This window comes from Lissotriton vulgaris, chromosome 9, assembly GCF_964263255.1.
Source record: "Lissotriton vulgaris chromosome 9, aLisVul1.2, whole genome shotgun sequence".
Taxonomy (NCBI): domain Eukaryota; kingdom Metazoa; phylum Chordata; class Amphibia; order Caudata; family Salamandridae; genus Lissotriton; species Lissotriton vulgaris.
This window is the reverse complement of record NC_141697.1, coordinates 1,037,919,771-1,037,943,741: the sequence shown is the minus strand read 5'-3', so window position 1 is coordinate 1,037,943,741 and position 23,971 is coordinate 1,037,919,771.

Sequence of the window (23,971 nt, the reverse complement as noted above, 5' to 3'; positions counted from 1 at the left end):
ATGCAAACTCACATCAACTCGATGGCCAAAAGTACCTGCTTTCATTTGAGCTATCTTAGGAAACTGACACCATTCCAGAACTCAAAATGGCTTTTTAGTCCTTATTCATTTCTAGGATCAAATATGATTGCACAACACTTTCAGGCTTACTCAAGATATCCACTGCTCCTTTACAAACGTGTCTTAACTCTGCAAAAAGACTCTTAACAGGATAAAAAAGATTTGACCACATCTATCCTCATCTGAAGACTCTGAACTGGCTACCATTCGAAGCCAGACTTCAACATAAACTGACATGTATTACTCACAAAGCTCTCCACCACAAAACTCCGGGAAAAAAATCAAAATTTCAGGGGGAGGCAGACCATCTCGGAGTGCTTGGGATCTAGTTCTGAAACCACCCTTATTCCAGAAGAAGAAAACCTATGACAGAACCTTCTCCAGAGCTGCTCCTAGAATCTGGAATTCGCTTCCTCCTCACATCAGAAGAATGAACTCTACTTCTGCCTTCCAGAAGGAAGCTAACATCTTTCTTATGAGCAAATTCCTACCATAGATGATGACTGAACTCAATCCTCTGGCTGCACCCCCATTGGCGGGGGGAGTGTCCTCCGGGCACTGGTGTGTGTTCTCCCAATGGAGTTTCAACAGTTATTCAAAAAATTATTTAAAAAAATTAAACAAAATAAGTTATCAGAGTTCCTTAGTATTGTTATGTCACAACACTATTTTCTTTTCATGATCCCCCTCAATAAATCACCAGGCACACTACACACACGCCGCAACTCTGAAGGAAACCTGCAGCCATCAAGGTTTACAAATCGTCCCAGATGAAGGCAATGCTGGCCAAAATGCATTAGGGAAGATGAATATTGTAAAGTGCCAATGAAGTATTCTGGGAAATGCAGTTTAAATGTTTGATCATGAAAAGAAAATGGTGTTGTGACATAACAATACTAATGAACTCTGGCAAAAAAACTTGGAGCACTTTGGTTTGTTTATTTATTTAATTATTTTTTGAATAACTGTTGAAACTCCATTGGGAGAACACACACCAGTGCCCGGGGGACATACCCCACGTCAATGGAGGTGCAGCCAGGTTAATTTGTACACACTCCCGTTCAGAGAATGATACCCAGGAGCACGGCACACCTATATAAATCTTCAGATAAACCAGTAGCTGTGCGCGCACTGCAACCAATTGTATGAACTCAATCCTCGTCATCTGATAACCAAGGTTACCTCCCAGTCCATTAGTTATGAACTCTGATCTCCCCCTCTAGCTCTATCATAACAACTTTGTTCCTGATTTGGTACATTACAGACATTTTTTACTAGCTGAGATTTATCACATATTGAAAACTTGTTTAACTTTTTGCCTATACCGTCCTCAATGTAATATTGTCAAGTCCAAGTACATTGCATTGACCTTTTTAAAACTATCTACACTGTGTCCTCATGATTCCTTTGTTGTTTTCTCCCTTTTTTTGTACATTTTTAAGCGATCCTATACCCTTGGGTCATGTTCGCGCTATATAAAACTCAGAATATATATATGTCATTATTTTGGTGACATTCTTATAGTTGATATTGTGTGTGTCAATATTTTTGATGTTATACGTTTAGTTTAAGGAGATTATATTTTGTTTCGGATAATTGTTTTTTCGATATTAGTAAACATCAATATTTTTAACAATGATATTTGTGTTCTTGATATTTGTGGTTTCACAACTTAAGTATAGGAAGTAAATATTTTTGTGAAACACCCAGTTTCTTGTCTTATTACTCGCTGACATTATGCTTGTCTTTGGCCATGTACAGTGCTCTGTTGCATTTTGGCTAGGTTTGTGCTATAGAAGTAACATATACATGCTTACATACATTGAAACATACAGATGGAAGAAATGCTAGAATTAATGTCAGCCAGTGACCACTACATGGGTAAGACTTCTTACTGAATATTTTCCATTGGTTTCAAAGCTTGTATTTTACAGCAAAGAGTTACTACGGTGAATTGTTTCCCATAATCACAGAGCTATTTTTCTTTGCAGGGTATTTAGCCTCCCTAAGCAAACACAAACGTTAAATTCATGGTTTAAGGGTATTTCATCCTTCTCTCAGTGTTGCTAAAAATAAAAATAAAAAAACTGTTTTACAATGACAGTGCTTCTGCCAGAGCCTTAATCAGCACCTGGCAAGCTCACCCTTGCAGCATATTCCTTGATGCAAGCATGTATTTATATATTTGGAAAAAAACAGGCACACATATCTTCAGTCTCAGCAAACAATAAATCCTAAACGAATGACACTCAAATGCTCACATATAAATACATAACGGGGTTCAGATGGAATTTATAAATCCCTCAGCCTTCAGCCTCTTGGTTGATACACGTCAGCTGAAGCCTCAACAGAAACATAGGTCCATATTACACAGGTGCCAGTTATCTATCTATCTATCTATCTATGGGAAATCAACATTTTGAGACCCCCCCCCCCTTTTTATTGGCCCTTATTGACAGATCAGCACAAAAATGTTCCGGAGGGAGCTATGATGGATGAACTTTTCTGATGTTTTTTGCCAATTCCATAGCAGTGACTCCTCCGCTATGGTGGAGGAGTGTCACCCCATAACAAAAGTAAAATAATAAAAATGTTATTATCATTTTATTCTTCATTATTGCCTATGTAAAGCAGGGGCAGGCGGGGCGGGCTGAGCTTCCCGCAGAACAGGGTAAGGAGTGGTGGCGTCCTTCCTAAGTGTGCTTGAGGGTTTGGCCAGCCGTTTCAGGCCGGCCAAACCGTCCTGCGCACTTGGCATGTTCTCCACCGGGCTGTGTTGTACAGCCTATTAGAGAACATGCACAGCCCCCCATTCACTGGCTGTGCGTCGAACCACAGAACCGAGAAAAAGATTTTAAAATTCTGGATTGGGTAACCAAGGTGAGATGAGCTTCTGTCCGGTGTTGGGCACAGAACCTGACTGGAGGCCAGGCTTTGCGACCTACACCCCATTTTGCACGGTCAAAGACTGTGCCCAGCAAGGGTTTGCCACCAGTGTAATTGATGACTACTATGCCTGGCCTCTCACCATGCAGTCATCATCTATCCTGTGCACATCTTTTAGCTACAGGGGGTTTCTTCAGCCATGTGCTGCAGAAGGGTTGACTGATTGTGGGGTTGAAACCAGGCCTGGGTGAACTTGGCTAAAGGCTGTGCAGAACAGTGGTGTTGGCTCCAAGCAATGCTGCTAACATTATTTGGTTGGCCTTGGTGGTGTTGGGCTCACTCTGTTGTCAACCCCCTCACTGCACATGGCTGTACACCATGGGTTGGCTGGCCATGGGTGGTTGGGCACAGTAGCTGGACAGGGGAAAGGCTCTGCTGCCAACCTTCACCAGGCAGTAAACCAGCTCCCCCACTGCCCACAGGTAAAAGGCATGCACTGTGAGATACTTGGCAGAATATGAACCTCAGAAAACCCACTGAAAGCCCATAATATGTCAACATGTCTGGTCTAGGGATAGTGCCCGCAACCGGGAACAGATACTTTATTGCTTTGTTGACTCGTAGTCCCGATAGGCCTGAAAAGTCATCTCAAATACGTACAGCCGTTGAAGTACCCTGCATCTGACAGGTACAGCAATAGGTCGTCTGCGTAAAGTGAAACATGGTGCGTCTGGCCTCCGATATTCAGCCCGATCCCGTTGCGTCAGGGAGGGCATCCTTTAAGAGGGGGTACTGTCAGGAACACTATTGCTTGCATACTAATTGCTCACCCAAAAGGAAAAATATCCAGTTTGCCCATTACTTTCGCTGGTACATGCAGCGTTCTCATTTCAAGTTGTTTTTGCTGAGAGAATTGTTTAAGCTTGCCAGCACAGCGTTCCGGAACTTCCAAGAAGGCGACCGCGGTAAATCCTCCCTTTAGAATTCTAGTTTCTTTGGTTCCTCACGCTGTTGTGTTTCTTCTTGCACGTGCGCTCTTGAAGCCGCGCACTTCAACTGTGGAAAAAGACTGAAGAGCAGCGTCTGGACTTTGCGCCTGTCCTGGGGAGAATTGTTGCATCGTAGTACTTTAGTTTTTTATATAACTCTGCCCATTTCGGAGCAGTGTGCACACCAGGGGCCTTTTTGCCCTTTGCTTGGAGACTAGTGTCTCGACTTGCCTTTTTCCTGAACCGACTCTCAAGACATAAAGACTCCATCTGGAGAAGGAATTTAGAGGGTTCCTCTACTGGACAGTGAGAATTTAATCCTCATCTCGCTCGAAAAAAGACTTAATGTATAGTTAAACTTCAAGACCTAACCAGGAGTTCAGTTTGTGTATTAGAATTTAAGCTTGAATACCATCTACAAAATTTAGTTGGTCTTTCACTACTACTATTATATGTAATGTTATCATCTAGAACAAAAAATACACAGCCAGATTGTGCTTTAACTTTTGTAAGTCAACCAAATCAAACCCATTTCCTAAGAACTCCATTTCCTCTTCTAAATGTGAAGATAACAGACTAATACCCAGTCAGAGCCCTCCCACTCAATTTTCAGATTGCCACCAATCATTCTTTTGTATGAAACACCAAGGCAGATATTGTGTGGCAGGACCTTGACTTAAGAATAACCTCAGCCCTCATCTTGAGAATCGAACCTGGAATGTTTTCTGACTATGAGGTGGCACTGAGGGTTCACGAGATTCCCGAGAAGGACTGTAGGGAAGGGAGGGGTATCAACAGACCGTCATCAAAGAAAAGTGTGAACAATGACCTATTCAACGTGCATGTTCAAACGTAGTTAAATATGTACCTGAACCCCAGCCGTTCCTTCATAGGCTCAGGTGTCTTTTTCTTCTCTCCATTCCGTCCTTTTAATTAACATTAATATGAATAATGTCACTTTATAACATATAGCAATACATAGATACCTGACAAATGAAATAAATAAACAGATGTATATATTCACTTACGCCACAGCTATATTTACTCCTGCCTTACCTTAATTTTGTGCAGACAACTACGAGCCTGAATACATGCATGTGATTAAAGTGTCAGAACGATGTTCACAACAAAAAAAATTGCTAATTTGCAACTCATCAGGAATATTGAACCTATGCCATTCAAAACAGTCACTGTTCTCTAGGAGTTATTCGTTTTTTTTTTACTTTATTGATTACCCTCGGATCCAAATCGTGGCACAGCAGGAGGGAGCACGCCATGCATGAATCCTCTAAGGTATACTGCATGAAAATGCTCACATTTACTTATGATAGACATCTGTTCTTTCTGCTTTTGGTTCCGCTATTGTGATTATAAACGTACAAATGAAGAATGAATGATCCAAAGAGAAGGAAAAAGCAATTTATTCGACAAAGGTGCATCCTTTCTCAATCCTGGTTCCTTAAACTTGCATTTAAATGAGCGAAGGCAATATCAAAGAAAATGATTTTCTATTATTGCTGCAAGGCAGAGCACTCTCTCTCCAGTATGAGCACATGATTCCTTTAGAAAGCACAAGAATGTGTACAACCTACGCTAGTGCCACGTGCAGACACTGAAAGACAGGAGATACATGTGTACAATAAAACTACTGCGGCTGCCTTTTCGATTTTACCATTTAAACAGAGTGAAGTATTCTGTGTCTAGCAGTTTATTCTAAGGAAAATACACAATAGGAAAGAAGCATGTTCAATTGTTATATGCTAGATACCTGCATCAGATACAGATGCAAAATATTAAATCATTGGTTGACTATTATGAATAATGCAATGCTCTGGCTCGAACTTGGCTTATTGAAATTTCACAGAAAGCCTGGAAGCACGGAATACCCTCTCTGAAAATGACCGCTTTAATGCAAAATGGTTATATGGGGTAAAAATGAAGCATAACTCGTTCAGATAAATAATGCAAATAAAATAGCTGTACCACAGTTTGATAATAGTACATTTCTAAATTGTTTGAAGTGGAAAATGCATTACTGGTTTCAGATGTTACCAAGAGGAGGGTGACTCTCAAATTATTATAATTGTAATTGTATTTATTTAGAGCTTATTACCCGAGACAGAGGCGCTGAATGACTTTTCAGAGAGTAGCACGCTACTCTGGAACCCAAAAAGTATTAATGGTGAGTTAGTATAGGGAAACATGAATTAATGTGAGTGGTAGACATGCAAGTCTGTTATTTGGATTGAAAAGGATAGTGGAGAATAGAAGAGGGCAGAGTCTAGAAAGTGTTTATTGGGAGATCATAGTAGCAGAAGGAGGTTTGGGATGAGTAAAGGCGAGATAAAGGAGGGTAGAGCCTTTAGAAATGGATTAGGGAGGTCTTAGAAGTAAAATGATACCTCAGATTAGACTAAGGAGGGAGACATGAGGGAAGAATTTAGACAGGATGGTTTGGGAGATCTTATTAGATCTTACTAGTAAAATGAGGTGCGGGATGATGCAGTGAGTGATAGAAGAGCGAAGAGTCTAGAAAGAGTTTTTTTTGGAGGTCATAGAAATAGAATGGGTTAATATGGAGATCATAGTAGTCGAATGAGGTTTGGGATGAGTCAGAGAGGGAAGGTAGAGAATATACTGAGAGAGGTGAATAGTTAAACATAGGGTAGTGCATTGGAGAGACGCGAACGTCTTTGTTTTGTTTTAACAGTAGGATTAAAGTAATACATACATAAATACAGGTTTACATGTATAAGGAAGGCACTATTTCGAGATTTAAGTTGTATTTAATAAACTCAGACTTTCAATTGTAGCTAAGTTATTTGTGGTGTTTTTTTCCAATAATTCAATAGTGAAGCAATTGTAGATCAATTGTTATGATAGAATTTACATATTGTGATAGATAAACAGAGACCCATAAGTATCTAATAAAATAACTTATATGAAAACTATGCAGTGACCTATGTACATATTAAGCATAGAATAATTTTACCATATTTTATATGTACATTTTGTAAGCAGACCTAAAGAACTTCTATATATCTACAAATAATTACTATGCATATTTATACAAAGAAAATCAAATATCTAGATACATACTTATAATCAAATTAATTTCTTATATACACAGGGATATGCTGTACATTTGTGTTTGAGTATGTTGATTATGTAGAGAAGAGCCAACTCTTGAGTAGTCTGCTGAAGATACGATAGTTATCCATGGATCTTATGTTTGGGGTTAATGAATTCCAAAGTTTGGCTGCTTGAACAGAAAAGGATGTGCTACCTATGTTTTTTTTTCTTATATGGTGGGATTTTGGGGCGAGGTGCCACTCTAGAGTGGAAGTTCCTTTGTTGAATGCATTTGGTGATTATTGTTCCTGATAAAAAGCGGTCCTGTTCCATGTATTGCTTTGAGGTTGATACAAAGCAGTTTGAAAGTAGAACTTCTGGCAACTGGTAACCAATGTATGGCTCTTAAGGCAGGGGAGATGTGGGCTTGTGGCTTTACATTTAGGAGTAGTCTGACAGCAGAGGTCTGAATCCATTGTAGTACAGTTGATAAAAATGATCCATGGCAGAGACTATTGGTGTAGTCAAGCTTAGACAGTACAAGAGAGATAGTAGCTTGGACCTTGTTTGGAAATCCCAGGTGGGGGAAGAAGCATCGTAGAGTTTTCATAGTAATAAATCTTGATCTTGCTAATTTGTCCACTTGGGCATTCATTGAAAGCTTGGAGTTCATGATAATTCTAAGGCTGCTTACATCCTTATATACTTTAGGAGGTCTTCACAGATCATCAGGACATGGGGCAAGTGGGTCATAACGTTTCCAATTTCCACATGAGAGTATTTCCGTATGGAAAGCATTCAATTTAAGGTGGCTCCATGTCTTTCACTAATCAACGGCTCAGAGGTAACTGAAAATTAGTGGGTTTCCAATGTCTTTGGGGCTTTCCAGTTTAAGAGGTATTTGTGGGTCATCTGCATGGTAATAGCATGTGAGGTGAAATTAGTTGATCATTGCCAGTAATGACTTCCTGTAGAAGTTGAAAAGCATTGGTAAGATGATAGAGCCATGAGGGACCCCTGCTTCTGTGAAGTATGGTGTGGATGAGAAAGGGGGAGAATGGAGGACATTTGTTCTGTTTTGAAGGTAGGATGTGATCCGGTTGAGACCAACCCCTTCTATGATGGCCTTGTAGTCTTTGTGTGAGAAGGAGGTTGTGACCATCTGAGCCACCTGGATCTTTCGCTTTTTGAACACCTAATTTTTTAGCTTTTACTGTGGGAGAGCCTCATAAGCTGGGACTCACCCACAGTGAACTCATGATAAAAAGGACTGCATGTGGATTTCACGGTGTCCGCTTTGTGAAATAAGGCTGCTGCGCTGCAGCCATTGTAAGGGGCACCGGATTGGTTACATGTGGGAATACATGCACACATGTGTGTGCACCCGTGTAAGAGTTGCATGGGGAGCTTCCTGTCTGCCCCGAAGCGCACCCAAGAACCCTGCTCTTGACGGAACTGCAGCTTCATCAGCATCCGACCCAGCAACCCACCCACCAGGAAAGAAAACAACGACCTCAGATGCATTCTCCCCAACACCCGCTCCGCCAGCAAACACACTGTGAAACTCTGGGACCTACTCAAATCAACCTCCCCAGACGTCGCCTTCCTGACAGAGACCTGGCTGAACCCCTCCTCGACACCTGGCATCGCCATAGCCATCCCGGACAGCTACAAGATCTCCTGCAGGGAACGGATCAACAGAGTAGGAGAAGGAATCGCCATCGTCCACAGGAACAGTCTCAGAGTCTCTACCAACAACGACGACACCCTCAGCACCGCCGAACACCTGCACTTTCAGATCCACACCAACCCTAACACCACCCTCAGAGGAACCCTTATCTACAGACCCCCTGGACCCAGACCACAGTTCAGTGACTCCAATGCCGGCTTCATCAGCACACACGCCCTCGCCTCCACAAACTATATCCTCCTCAGGGACCTGAACTTCCACCTCGAGGACAATAATGACACCAACTCCACCACCCTGATCGACAACCTCACCAACCTCGGACTCAGACAACTCATCACAACACCCACCCACTCTGCCAACCATACGCACAACCCCATCTTCTCCGCAAGCTCCCACGTCTTCTTCAACCACACCACCAAACTCCATTGGACCGACTATCGCTGCATCCACTTCACCTTCCGGAAACCAATCACACACCACCGCATCCAACAGATCCCCTGCCGCTGCTGGAGAAAAGTCACCAAAGACCAGCTAACCACCACCCTCGCCCAAAGCCCACCCACTGACCCCACCGACCCTGACACCGCCGCCCGCAACCTCAGACAGTGGATCGACAACTGTGCCAACACCGTTGCCCCGATCAAGAAACCCTTCAACAGTTACACCAGCAAGAAAGCCAGCTGGTTCACCGAAGACCTCAAGGCCTCCAAGCAAACCTTCCATAAGCTAGAAAAGAAATGGCACCATGAACAAACACCGGACAGCTACGAAGCCCACAAGAACACCACCCGCAGACACCATTATCTCATCAGAGACGCCAAAAGGACCTCCTTCAAAGACCGTCTAGACAACAACGCACGCAACAGCAAAGAGCTCTTCAACATCGTGAAGAAACTCTCCAACCCCAGCTAGAACACCAACGACATCCCTCCTTCGCAAGACCTGTGCGACTCCCTTGCCACCTTCTTCCATCTCAAGATCGCAGACATCTATGACAGCTGCAACGCCAGGCCCACCCTGACAACCACTGAGGCCTCCGCCCCCACGACTACCATCTGCATCAGTCCCCTGCTCTCCTGGACCAACATAAATGACGAAAACACCATCAAAATCATGAACACCATCCACTCGGGCTCTCCGTTAGACCCATGCCCACACCACATCTTCAACAAAGCCAGCACCACCATTGCACCCCATCTCCGGAAAACCATCAATATCTCCTTCGAGACAGCGACCTTCCCGGAGAGCCAGAAGCACGCCGAGATCAACACTTTACTCAAAAAACTAAAGGCTGACCCAAAGGACGTCAAGAACTTCCAGCTCATCTCCCTGCTCCCGTTCCCGGCAAAGGTCATTGAGAAGACCGTCAACAAACAACTGACCCGCTACCTCGAGGAGAACAACAACCTGGACCCGCCCCAGTCCGGGTTCCACATCAACCACAGCACCAAAACTGCCTTCATCTCTGCCATTGATGACATCAGGGCCCTGCTAGACAACGGAAAAACCACGGCCCTCATCCTCCTGGACTTGTCAGCCGCCTTTGACACGGTCTGCCACCGCACCCTACGCACACGCCTCCAGATGCTGGGATCCAAGAGAAGGCCCTGCACTGGACCACCTCCTTCCTCTCCGGCAGAACCCAGAGCGTCTGCCTCCCCCTTTCTGCTCTGAAGCCACCAAGATCATCTGCGGCGTACCCCAGGGTTCATCCCTCAGCCCAACACTGTTTAACATCTACATGGCACCGCTCACCCAAGTCGCCCGACTGCATGACCTCAACATCATCTCCTATGCCAATGACACCCAGCTGATCCTTTCCCTCACCAAGGACCCCCACGCCTCCAAAACCAACCTCCACGAAGGAATCAAAGCCGTAGCCGAGTGGATGAAGAGCAGCCGACTGAAACTAAACTCGGACAAGACAGAAGACCTCATCCTTGGATCCACCCCCTCATCCTAGGATGACTCCTGGTGGCTGACCACACTGGGAACAGCTCCAACACCCACCAACCATGCACAAAATCTAGGGTTCATCCTCGACTCCACCCTCTCCATGACAAAGTAGGTCAACGCTGTTTCATCCTCCTGCTTCAACACCCTCCACATGCACCGCAAGATCTACAGGTGGATCCCCACCAAAACTAGAAGAACGGTCACCCAGACCCTCGTCAGCAGCCGATTGGTCTATGGAAACGTCCTCTACGTAGGAGCCTCAGCCAAACTCCTCAAACGACTTCAACGCATTCAGAACGCCTCTGCACGCCTGATCCTTGGCACCCCTAATCGCAGCCACATCACACCCCACCTGAGCAACCTGCACCGGCTCCCTGTCAACAAGAGGATCCCCTTCAAGCTCCTCAACCACCCACACAAGGCCCTCCACAACACCGGACAAGCATACCTCAACAGAAGACTCAGCTTCTACACCCCCAACCACCAGCTTTGTTCCGCTGACCTTGCCCTCGCCACAGTCCCCCACATCCGAAGAGCAACCTTCGGTAGCAGATCACTCTCCCACCTCGCCGCCAAGACCTGGAACACCCTCCCCATCCCCCTACAGCAGACTCAAGACCTACTGACCTTCAGAATACTCCTCAAGACCTGGCTTTTCGAGCAGTAGCAGCATTCCCCCCCCCCCAGGGCCTTGAGACCCACATGGATTGATTGATTGACATTTGTTATGATTCCTGTTTGTATGGCGTCAGGTGTGTTGCAGCTTTCTGATTTGCTGTTTTATCTTTTTTAGGGCCAGATGTACTAAGTTTTTTTGCGGGCGCAAATGGGTTTTAAACCTGTTTGTGCCTGAAGAAACCTGTGGACCATGTACTAATCCGATTTTGCGAGTCACAAATCAATTTGCGACTCACAAAATAAGATTAGTAACTTGCTATTAGGAATGGGAGTTCCCTTCCTATTAGCAACTCCAAAAGTAATGTAAGAATGTTTTGAGACCGTAATTGCGGTCGCAAGACACTTGCAGTTTACCATCCTTATCAGGAGGTAAGGTACTCGCCTTTGTGAGTGGCTCTCAAAATATTTTTTAACCCCTTTGTTGCTCATGACGGAACGGTTCCGTCATGAGCGTCGGTTGGGCTGTGCTCATGACGGAACCATTCCGTCATGAGTCCGTTGGCTCATCAGAACGTTCAGCACAGCGCACGAATCTGCGCCGCGCTGATGTGGTTAAGGGCATGAAGTATTTCCTAGGATCACTACATGCCCTTAAAAAATGAAACTCAAAGTTTCAGTTTTATTTTTTTAAATGCTCCCTATTTTCCTTTAAGGAAAATGGGCTGCATTTAAAAAAACGAAACTGCTTTATTTGAAAGCAGTCCCAGAACAGGTGGTCTGCTGACCACAGCAGGACACCATCCCTGGGAGTGTGAGCTATTCCCAATGGGGTCGCAAATTGCGACAGCCTCATTAATATACATGAGGCATGCAAGTTGCAACCCCATTGGGAATCGAAAACAGTGTCTGAGTCACTGTTGTACATTGCATTTTGCGTCTCCCAAATTGCGAGTCACAAGGTGACGCAATTTGCGAGTCGCAAAATGCAATTGCCGTACATTTGGCTCCTAGTTTTGTATTTCTCCAAGGTGCCTGTTTTCTTTTGTCCTGTTTTGTTGTTCTGAGTGGGATGAGGATATCAAAAGTTTTCTGTAGCCACTCATATAGTTTGTGAACTGAATTTATTGTGTCTAGATCTGTGTTGGGTGTTAGTTGTGTTTCTAAGTATTCAACATGGAGTTTGTTCCACTATCGATAGGTGGATGCATGTAAGGTAGTTTAGGTGTGTTGCTCTGTGGTGTTTTATGTTGGGAAGCTAGCAAATGGTGGTTTGACCATGTGACTGGAGTCATCGTTTGAAAGTGACATCTAGTATGTGGCAGCTGTGGGTGTGGGTTTGTGGATGATCAGATGTGTCAAGACCAGCGATGATGGTTTTTGGATTGGGCATATTGGGTATGTCAAACCAAATGTATAGGTCACCAAGAATGCATAGATTAGAGTGTAGTGTTAACATGTTTGAAACTGCTTCTAGAAATGTGTCTGGGAATGTTGCATTGTTAGGTGGAGGTCTGTAAAGGAGAAGGAAGTTACAGGAGAAAGTTGGTGTAGGGTTAAATCTGGTGAAGGAAGAGGGCCTCACAACCTTGTATAGAGATGTCAACAGCTTTAGTTAGATTTATTGTTTTCTTGAATATAACTGCTAGTCCACCTCCTCTTTTGCCTGTATGATTTTGTGGGATAGTTTGATTGCCTAGAGGAATCACTTCATGCAACACCAGAGCCATGTCATCTTTCAACCATCAATCAGTTATGAAGAGTAAGTCAGGTGGTGTGTCGGAGCAGGTCATAGATGTGATGCTTATTTTTAGAGGGTGATCAAGCATTTAATAGTAGGCAGTTTAGAGATTGTGTTTGGTGATGGTATGCCTTTGTTTCATAGAAGAGTGAGCAGTATTTTGTTTAACTAGTAGCGGGTGTGTCATTAGTGCTGGTATTAGCTGTTTGCGGATAGCAATAGTGTTGTTTTTCTGTATCGTATTTCTCATCCATCAGACTTAGAAGGCATTTTGATGGGTCTGGGTGTGCAGGAGGTGTTGATGGTGGTTGAGAGTGAGTTGGTTAGTTGTGTTGGTTTTGTAGAGTTGTCTTGTTGTGTAAAAGACATGGAGATGCAAAGTTGTGATGAGTGACATGTTTATTTTGTTTGCGTCTGTCTAGGCAGGAAGGAATATGAGTCAGGGGTGGTGTTGCACCATATGGGTCCTATCGTGTGGCACTGTATACTGCAATGGATGGGAGGTGGTGGACTGAGAATTATTGTGCAGGTGTATTTGTGTTAGGTGTGGAGCATGAGAGAAAGCTTGGCAGTAAATATTGTTCAGGATGTGCATTATTTTTGTAGTCTGGAGGGTAGGAGTGGGTTTATGTTTTTTGTTTGTGATGGAATGCATTATGAACTAGTGGGCGTGTGTGTGAGGTTTTGTTGCACTGGTGTGCGTGTTATGATTTGTTTTTGCGGAGTAGTGAGAGGAGATGATGATGTAGTGGTTTTCTGATAAGGATTTTGTATTTAAAGTATCGTATGTGAGTGGTAGATGAATGGTAAAAGAGATGGTGATGTGTTTTAGAAAAGAGTTTATGTGGTGTGTGTGATGGAATGGACAAGAGTTATGAGTGTTTGTGTTAGATATCATAGTTGGAAGAGGTAATATGTGTGGTGGAGTGTAAACATTGTTTGGGTGTGGGTTTTTGGTAAACAACAGAGGAGAGTATTGGTGGAGGAAATGATGAGGGCTGAGTATAGGTTTGGTGGTGACAGAAAGGGGTTTGTTAGAAGTATGTAGAGGGAGACTTTGTATGAACAAGGAATGTGTGTCTGAATGGATGCATGTTATGTATAGTATGGCTTTCTTTTGTGTTGGTGATGTGTGGATTTGCTAGTGTTACTGGATATAGTTGTGCTTTGTGTGAGATTGATGCTGCCATTATGTGGTAGCTGGGCTAGAACAGTGCATAGGTGTGGTTTGTAGGGTGTTGTAGTGGTTACGGTTTGTTTGTAGTAAATGAGTAGAGTGTATTTGCTTTGAGTGTGTTCAGTAAACAATTAGAAACCTGGATTTTCAATCTTCAAGACACAATTGCCAGAGGTCTAGTGTGAGTCCGGCTCTGGTCAAGTCAAGCAGTAAGGCAACATGACACCAGGTTGACCATACATGGGTGCCTAGATGCTCCTTGGAGCGATTGTTGCGAGATATAAATGGGCAATTACATTACATTACATTACAATATGTTTGTGGATGCGAATCAGTTAAGGTGGTTGCTGGTGACTGGAAAAATGGGCAGCATGTTTACTCTAAGCCTGACCAGTCCCAAACAGGCCGAACATGTACAAACAGGCAACTACCCTTGTCCTCTCTGCCCTTAGCGTCGAAACCTAGGCTGAGACTCCCTGAGCCCTGACCTTAAATAGCCCTAGTGATCAGGTGAGACCTTTGGCCAATGAGACCCTAACCAATCAGATACTAGACCTACCACCAATAAAGGATCAAGCCCATACAAACAATCACAGCCCTAGCCTTGGCTGTCAATCAGAGACTAAACCCTAAACCCTAAGTCCAATAGAAAGCCTAGGCCAGTAAAAAATTAGAAACCCAGACCTATCACCCAATCAGAACCCTAACCCTAAGCCTTATGTCCGATATAAGCCCTAGCTATATAAACCAATCAGAGCACAGATATAACAACCAATAGGACACCTATATAATGGACATGTGACCTTAAGCTCAGGCTGCTGGCAGAGGGCTAGGAGCTGCTCCTTAAGTCAGAATCTCCTTAGAGATAGACAGGCTCAATTCAACCTCTGGAGTTCCTGTTTAAACCTCTGCAGGTAAGGGCCAAATCTAGGCCATTAACAATACTCCTTTTCGAACACTTGAACAATTCACTCTTCTAGCCAAAAAAGAGGGCTACATTCTCTTTCTGAACACAGTTTAAATCCTAAGAGCCAATTTAAGCAATCTCAAAGCATACGGTGATTAGCCTTTGAGGTGTATTTTTCTCTCTCTAGCTAAGGCAAAAGGGAGCTGGATGTGGATTGCCTTCAAACTGGCATTAGCACAGTATAGGGAAAAAGTAGGAGAGAAATATAAGCAGTAATGAACAGATGAAACAGGTTTTTTAAGTGCAAAGCCCACAACCTAGATGTACATTTAAACAATCATAGGCAGGTAAAACAACAGTTTTAAAGTACAAAGCCCACAAACCAAGAGGTACATTTAAGCATTCATGGGCAGGTAAAACAGCAGTTTTAAAGTACAAAGCCCACAAACCAAGAGGTACATTTAAGCAGTCTTGGGTGGAGGAAAAACAACACTTTTAACGTTTCAACAAAAAACAGCAGAACGTGTCACTTCTTACCACTTTCTGGTCTTTTGCTCATTGGGATGCTAGGGCACAGATAAGCTGGGGCTATGCAAATGGGGTAGGCCATCTTGGGGTTCCCTCCACTAACCGTAAATGACCTGGGCAGATGTGAGAGAAGGGCTCGGAGCTGTCTGGGAGCTAGAGGGCCAATCTGCAAGCCCAGACTGCTGGGCAGGGGGCTGGGAGCTGCTCCTCAAGTCAGAATCTCCTTGGAGACAGACAGGCTTAGTCCACAGTCTGGAGTTCCCGTTCAAATCTCTACAGGTAAAGGTCAAATATAAATCACTAACAATACTGCTATTTGCACACTTGAACAACTCACTCTTCTAGCCAAAAACAAGTGCTACTTACACTTTCCAAACACAGTTTAAACCCTAAGAGCCAATTTAGGAAGTCTCAACGCACACCCAGCTTAGCGCTGAGGTGCATTATTCTACTTTCACTTACTAAGACAGAAGGAAACTGGACGGGGCCTTAGAACAGAATAGGGGAAAACTCAGAGATGGGAATTTAAGCAGCAATGGGCAGCAGTTTTGAAGTACAAAGTCTGCAAACCAAGAGGTAAGTTTGAGCACTCACAGGCAGGTAAAAACAGCACTTTAAAAACTACAATGCCCAAAAACCAAGAGGTAAATGTAAGCAGTCACTGGTAGAGGATAAATCACTTTTTTCAAACTTATATTTATTGAAAAATGTTCATATACATCACTAGAATATAGCCATCACATCGCTCATTGCAGTGAGCTCCAAACAAAAAACATATAGCAAGGGTATCGAAGTAGCACATTACCTGGCCAATGACCCGGCACATGTCTCGCAAGGAATGCAAATATAGCGGGTACAGTTTCTAACATTATAAGGGTTCGGGCCACTTCCCAGGGGCCATTATGCGAAGAAAAACACTGTAGCTGATCAACCCATCTTTCATTTGTGATGGGTTCCTGCCAATCCCTTCCAACGGGAAGGAGCAACATAAGCTAAGTAAAGTCCCTGTAGAAACAATATCCTAGAAATAAGTAACAAAACCTCATCCCTCCCTCCCCCCCAAACGACGGTGGTGGCTCAATCGTACTGATATGCTCAACAGTGGACAGTCATGAATGGATCAAATTTGAAAAAGATGAAGTGCTCTGACCGAGGACAGACAGCCAGGGGCAAATCTTGTGAGAGAAAGGTAACCAGCGGCCTCCACAGACGAGAATGCCAAAGGGAAATCGCCGGTACCTTCTTCCGTTTCCAGGCGGCTACTATGGTTACCTTAGCCGCACCAATACATAACCACATGATGGCTTTGTTTTCTTGTGTCTGGTGTTCTAGGGCCGGGTCACGTAACCCTAAAAGGATTTCTGCCATGGAGATCAGGATGGGGAAGCCTAACATATCTTTAATGTGCACTAATATTTCTTCCCAAAAGGGGCGTATAGTAGGGCAATCCCACCATGTTTGAAGTCACCTAAGAGCCCACATCCCCTCCAGCATCTATCATAGGTATTGTGAATGATCTGTTTGAGCTTGGAGGGGTGAAGGTACCAGTCCATCATGGTCTTAAGATGGACTTCCCATAGCTCTATAGAGTGATTGCATCTCATGATGCCAGTCCATAGCCGCGACCATTCTCCATCTGAAATATCACGCTGCAGAATTCCCTCCCACATACTCATATAAAGGGGACGCAGGGAGAGTGTAGTGGTGAGTAGATAGTTGTATATAAATGAGATTACCTCCTTCATAGTGGTAGATTTGGAGAGGAAAGATTTGAATCTTGTGAGGGGGTGGGTGGCTGCCTCTCGGACCTCTGGTGTGAGAGAATAATGTAACAGCTGAGTGTAGTATTCTCCAGACCATACTCCTGTTTACAATTGTCAAAGGTAAGGGGATCTGCGTTATGGAAAAGGTGTGTCAGAGCTCAACATCCACCATCCCTCCAGGCATCAAAGGGTCCCTCCTGCAAGGCTGGGGGGAAAACTGGGTTAAAATGGAGAGGTGTAAATGGGGGGGAAATGAGGTCCACTGTTTGTCACCCGCTACCTACAACAAGTCCACATCCAACAACCACCCCCAACCCACTCTGCGAAGAAACTGGAACAAAATCACCATCGACCAGATCTCCTCATCGCTTCTTCAAAACCCCCCCGCCCACTCCTCAAACCCCGACCAAGCAGCCACCAACCTCACCCAATGGTTATCCAACAGAGCCGACATCCTAGCACCACTGAAAAAACGACAAATCAAACTAGGCAGCAAGAAGGCCTCCTGGTTCAACGATGATCTTAAGAAATCCAAGAAACTCTGTCGCTCCCTTGAGAAGGCCTGGAAAAAAGACCCAACCACCAGCACCAAGGACGCCTTCAAAAACGCCACCCGCATACACCACCAACTGATCCGAAATGCCAAAAAAGCCGCTTTCAAGGACCGACTAGACAGCAACGCCCACAACAGCAAGGAATTATTCAACATCGTCAAGGAATTTACCAACCCCTCAGCCAACTCCAACGACATCACCCCCTCTCAAGCCCTCTGCGACTCCCTAGCCTCATTCTTCCACAACAAAATTGCAGACATCCACAACAGCTTCGACAACCAACCCGAAGACCAACCCACCCAACCTTCTGCAGGACCCCCACCCCCCTTGAACATCCTCAATGACTGGTACCCAATCTCCACTGAGGACACCATCCGTCTGATGAACTCTATCCACTCAGGATCCCCCACAGACCCATGCCCTCACCACATCTTTAACAAAGCAGACTTCATTATAGCACCGCACCTCCGAGACGTCATCAACTGCTCCCTCACCTCCGCAACCTTCCCGGAAAGCTGGAAACATGCCGAACTCAGCGCCCTCCTGAAGAAACCCACAGCTGACCCCACCGAACTCAAAAACTACCGCCCTATCTCACTCCTTCCATTCCCGGCCAAAGTCATCGAGAAAGCGGTCAACAACCAGCTCGCCGCCTTCCTCGAAACCAACAAATCCCTCGACTCCTCACAGTCCGGCTTCTGAGCCAAGCACAGCACTGAAACCGCCCTCATCGCAGCAACAGACGACATTCAAACTCTACTGGACAATGGAGACACAGTCGCCCTCATCCTCCTCGACTTCTCCGCAGCATTCGACATGGTCTGTCATAGCACCCTTTTACAGCGCCTCAGAAACGTCGGAATCCAAGGAAAAGCACTGGAATGGATCACCTCGTTCCTCACCGGAAGAACCCAGAGAGTCCGCCTTCCACCATTCAAGTCAGAGGCCACTGAAGTCATCTGCGGCGTACCACAAGGATCTTCACTCAGCCCCACCCTCTTCAACGTATACATGAGCCCCCTTGCGGTCATCGCACGCCAACACAACCTCAACATCATCTCCTACGCCGATGACACTCAACTGATCCTATCACTCACCAGAGACCCTAACACTGCCAAAACCAACCTGCATGAAGGAATGAAAGAAGTAGCCGAATGGATGAAGCACAGCCGTCTGAAACTGAACTCAGACAAAACAGAAGTCCTCATCCTAGGCACCTCCCCCTCCGCCTGGGATGACTCTTGGTGGCCAGAGGCCCTTGGAAAAGCACCCATCCCGACGGACCACGCACGGAACCTGGGCGTCATCCTGGATTCCTCACTCTCGATGAACAGACAAGTCAACGCCGTTTCTTCATCTTGCTTCAACATTCTTCGCATGCTCAAAAAAACATTTCGCTGGATCCCCACCGAAACTAGAAAAACGGTCACCCACGCACTGGTCACGAGCCGACTGGACTACGGAAACACCCTCTACGCCGGTACCACTGCAAAACTCCAGAAGAAACTCCAACGCATCCAGAACGCTTCAGCCAGGCTCATATTAGACACCCCGCGTAAAGAACACATCTCTGGTCACCTGAAAAACCTCCACTGGCTCCCCGTCAATAAGAGGATTACTTTCCGCCTCCAACCCACGCACACAAAGCACTCTACGAAATCGGACCCGAATGCCTCAACACACGACTGTCCTTCTACTCCCCCTCCCGCCAACTACGATCCTCCAACCAAGCCCTTGCCACTGTACCTCGCATCAACAAAACCACCATGGGAGGTAGATCCTTCTCCTACCTAGCAGCTAAAACCTGGAACTCACTTCCCACTCACCTTCGCCTTACTCAGAACCACCTAGCATTCAGAAAGCAACTTAAAACGTGGATATTTGACAAGTAATTCCCCACCCTTCTTCAAGCGCCTTGAGACCCTCTGGGTATGTAGCGCGCTATATAAATCTATTGACTTGACTTGACTTGACTATTGAGTGCCATACTTTCAAAGTGGTGCATGTAGGAGTGCTAAGGTATGCGTTCATAGGCCTGTCCTTCCTGGGTCACCACACTAAAGCCAAAATGGTCCTCCCCACTACACAACAGTCCATATGGAGCCAGTGCTTATCGGATTCACGTTTGGACCATTCTGACAGTTCCCTTAACTGAGCTGCTTTATAGTATAATGCAAGGTCGGGGAGTCCCACTCCGCCCTCTGCTCGGAGACGCCGCAATATTGTGAAGGAAAAGCGGGCATGTCTTCCCTGCCAAATGTAGTAAAGGATCATGGTTTTAACACTATGGAGGAAGTCTCTTTCTAGTTCTATAGGCAGGGCTTGGAATAAATGAAGGAGCTTAGGAAGGAGCTTCTTTTTTACAGCATGGATACGGCCCAGCCAGGAAAGAAAGAGAGGTTTCCACCTCCCAAGATCTGTTTGAATGCAGGAGAGAGTGGAGGGGAAGTTAGCTCTAAAGAGTCTCTCAACCCGAGGTCTTAACTGGATCCCTAAATATTGTATGGAGGACACAGTCCATTGAAGAGGTGGATGGCTGAATCTCACGCTCAACGGCTTTAGAAAGAGTAAGATTGAGTATGTAGGATTTGCCAAGGTTTATCTCAAAGCCCGCCAGTGCTTCGAATCTCTCCAGCTCAAATTGTAAAGGGGGAAGAGACCTCGCTGGTTCAGAGAGGGACAGGAGGACATCGTCTGCAAAGAGTCTGATTTTGTGTGATTCACCACTGAAGGGCATTCCCTGAATCTCTGGATTGACCCTAATAGTCATTGCTAAGGGCGTGATGCTAAGGGCAAAAAGTAGGGGTGAGAGAGGGCACCCCTGACGAGTGCACCTAGAGTGGAGACAGGGAGCTGAATGTTTCCCATTGACTTGTACTCTAGAGCAGGGTTGGACGTAATTAGGCTGAAGCATGATAATAAATTTAGCTGCGAAGCAAAAGCATGTGAGAGAGTTAAAAAAGGAACGTCCAATCCACCCTGTCAAAGGCCTTCCCGGCGTCTAGGCCTACCATTCCAGCAAGAATGCGTTGTTTCTTAGCTTTCTCTATCAGATGAACTATACGTCAGGTATTGTCATTGCTTTTTCAGCCCTTGATAAACCCGGACTGGTCGGGGTGTATAAGGTCGTGAATAAGGTCATTAAGTCGTGTCTCAAGGATGGTGGAGTATAACTTTGCGTCTAAATTTAATAGGGCAATGGGGCGATATGAAGCGCGTAGTTGGGGGTCTTTCCCCGGTTTAGGTATAATCGAGATCCCAGCTTCAGACATTGAGCTGGGGGCGGTCCCCTCTTCCACCATTTTACTAAACAGCTGTGTGAGGTGTGGTATGAGGTCTGGTGCAAAGGTTTTATAGAATTGGATGGTGTATCCATTGGGGCCAGGGGCCTTGTGTGGTTTGAGAGCTTTGATAGCAGCACCTACCTCTTCAGGGGTTATGGGGGCAGTGAGTGTGGTATTCCAGTTGGAAGAAACCTGTGGAAAGTGCAGTGTCTGTAGATAGTCGTGTTGATCATTCGCGTCAAGCTGGTCCGAAGTGTAGAGAGTCTTGTACAAGGAACCAAAGATAGTGGCCTTTTCCTCATCATTATGTGTAAGCTCCCCATATGCCCCTCTATACCTCCTATGTATTCCCATTCTCTCTTTTCCTTTAGTTGTCTGGCTAGGTGTTTACCAATCTTGTTGCCCAGGGTGTAAGAGGAATGGCAAAGTGTAAGTAGAGTAAGTTCCGCCCTATTGTTGTAAATGGTTCTAAGTTTGCCCCACATGGCAGTCAATTTGCGGAGAGACTCCCTTGAGGGATTTGTCTTATGTGTATGCTCGGTTGAGGCCACTTTCTTTTCAAGAGCCTCCCTCTCCTTGATCCGCTGTTTATTTAGTGCTGAGTTCAAAGCAATGCACTTCCCCCTAAAGACTGCCTTAAATGCGTCCCAGGTGGTGAACTCTGATGTGTCTTCTGGTTTATTAATGTTAAAAAACTCAGTGATTGATTCTCTCAGTGCATTGCAGAGTACTTTGTCGCGCATAAGAGAGACTGGAAAATACCATTTGGGAGTAGATGAAACATTGCTATTCCAGGCCAGGCATATTGATATTAGGCCGTGATCCAACACCTAAAGGAGAAATATGTTGGCGTCCTGAAGCATTCCCATTAGATTCTGGCTAATGAAGATATAATCGAGCCTGGAGTAGGTGCGGTGAACATGAGAGTAAAAAGTGTAGTCACAAGATTGGGGGTATAGAGTGTGCCAAGCGTCTAGGAGCCCCAGGTCTTGTAAGTGTTGCTTGGTATCTGTGGAAAATGAACCCAAGTCAGAGCGTGTGGGTACGTGCTGTCGAGATCTTTCTGCCACGTTAGATTGAAGTCTCCCATGAAAATCGTCGGCCCCTCTGCAAAGTCTTGAATTTTCCACACTAGTGTGTTTAAAAAACCCGTCTGCCCTGCAATTGGTGCGTATACTGCGACGAAGGTACAATGTTTACCCATCAAGAAGCCCTTGACCATGACCAGACGGCCGTCTTTGTCCGTCTGAATGTCCAGTGGTTGGAATTTCATGGAGGAATGAAAAAGGAGCACCACCCCCTTATGTTTCGTAAGTGCAAAGGATGTATATATCAGTGGATATTGCTTGTAACAGAAGCAAGTGTCCTCAGCCCTAGCTAGGTGTGTCTCTTGTAAGGCTACTATGTCAAGATGATGGTCGGTAATTGGTTTGCAGATCTTTTGATGTTTTTGAGGTGAGTTAATCCCCTTTACGTTCCATGAGCCAATAGTTATAGCCATCTACTTAGCATATGAAGCAGTCTCTCTCTAGTGCTGCAAGTATCCTTATCATGTCGTAGTGGTTGGTGTGTCTCCAGATGTGATTGTCCCGCAAGTGGGTGGTGTGTGTAATTACGTTAGAGCCTGTTAAGTCCTCAAAAGAAAGCATTAAAAGCCGCCACCATCACCCTCCCCCACCCTCCCCTCCCCTCCAAATAAAAAAGAATTAACAATACCAAAAACTGTGGATGAATAATCGCTAACATGTTCCCAGTAGGAAAAAAGAACTATCCACGGGAACTGGGGAAGACGGTACAACTGAGGTCCCCATCCACGCCCATCCCGACAAAACTTGAAATTGCACCCTTGATATCAGCAAGTCTGTGAGTCAACTTACAGAGGAGTGGTGCTTTTGCCCCTGTCTATAAGAATGTTTTTTTAGACCATTCAATAGCCCACCTGTGTCTGCTACAAACTCGTGACTCAAGGTTACAAAGGGATACAGGTCTCTGGGATACTTGGGGGCAGAAACAAGCTGCAGCAGAAGTGAGCCACAGCCAAACCCTCACCACAACCTCGGGGTGAAGAGTGCGTCATACCTCATATGAGGATAAGGGTACTCACAACATTGTTTGGCCAGCATATCGAATCTTCGAAAGGTCAACAAGGGTATTGATCAGTTCAGAATTGTGACCATAGAGATGTCTCTGCAAACTACACATGGTTCTAGACAGAGAGGCCCACAATGAGTGGTGATAACAGCAGGTGTCGTCATTCCAAGAACCACAGGAGAGCGGCTGTCATCTCACATCCACAGTGAGACTCCGTGACCGTACGGCTGCATTGTTCTTTCGGGGGCTGTGAGAAGTTGGCCTGATATGTGATGCTCACTAATTCTAGTGATCACCTTGTATCATGCCAAGCAACCCTTATGATGATCGGTTGTAAGTCAACCTTATAGACCAGTTATCCTAGTGGTAACGTGGACAAAGCAGTCTTAGGCTAAACTCTGAAAGGCATGTGAAGCCAGCTGTATTACCATACACAACCCCCTTGAATGCCAGATGAAAGGACACCACACAGATATATATTGAATATATATATATATATATTTATTAACTACAAATATCCCCTGAACTCTTTATGAGCACAGAAGCACAAGCGTTAAACAAAACACAGTTTAAAATACACAAAAGTTGCACAATATGGATGAGCCCTAGGGGCCACCTAAACCATATACTAAGAAAGTGGTATAAGAGATACCAATCT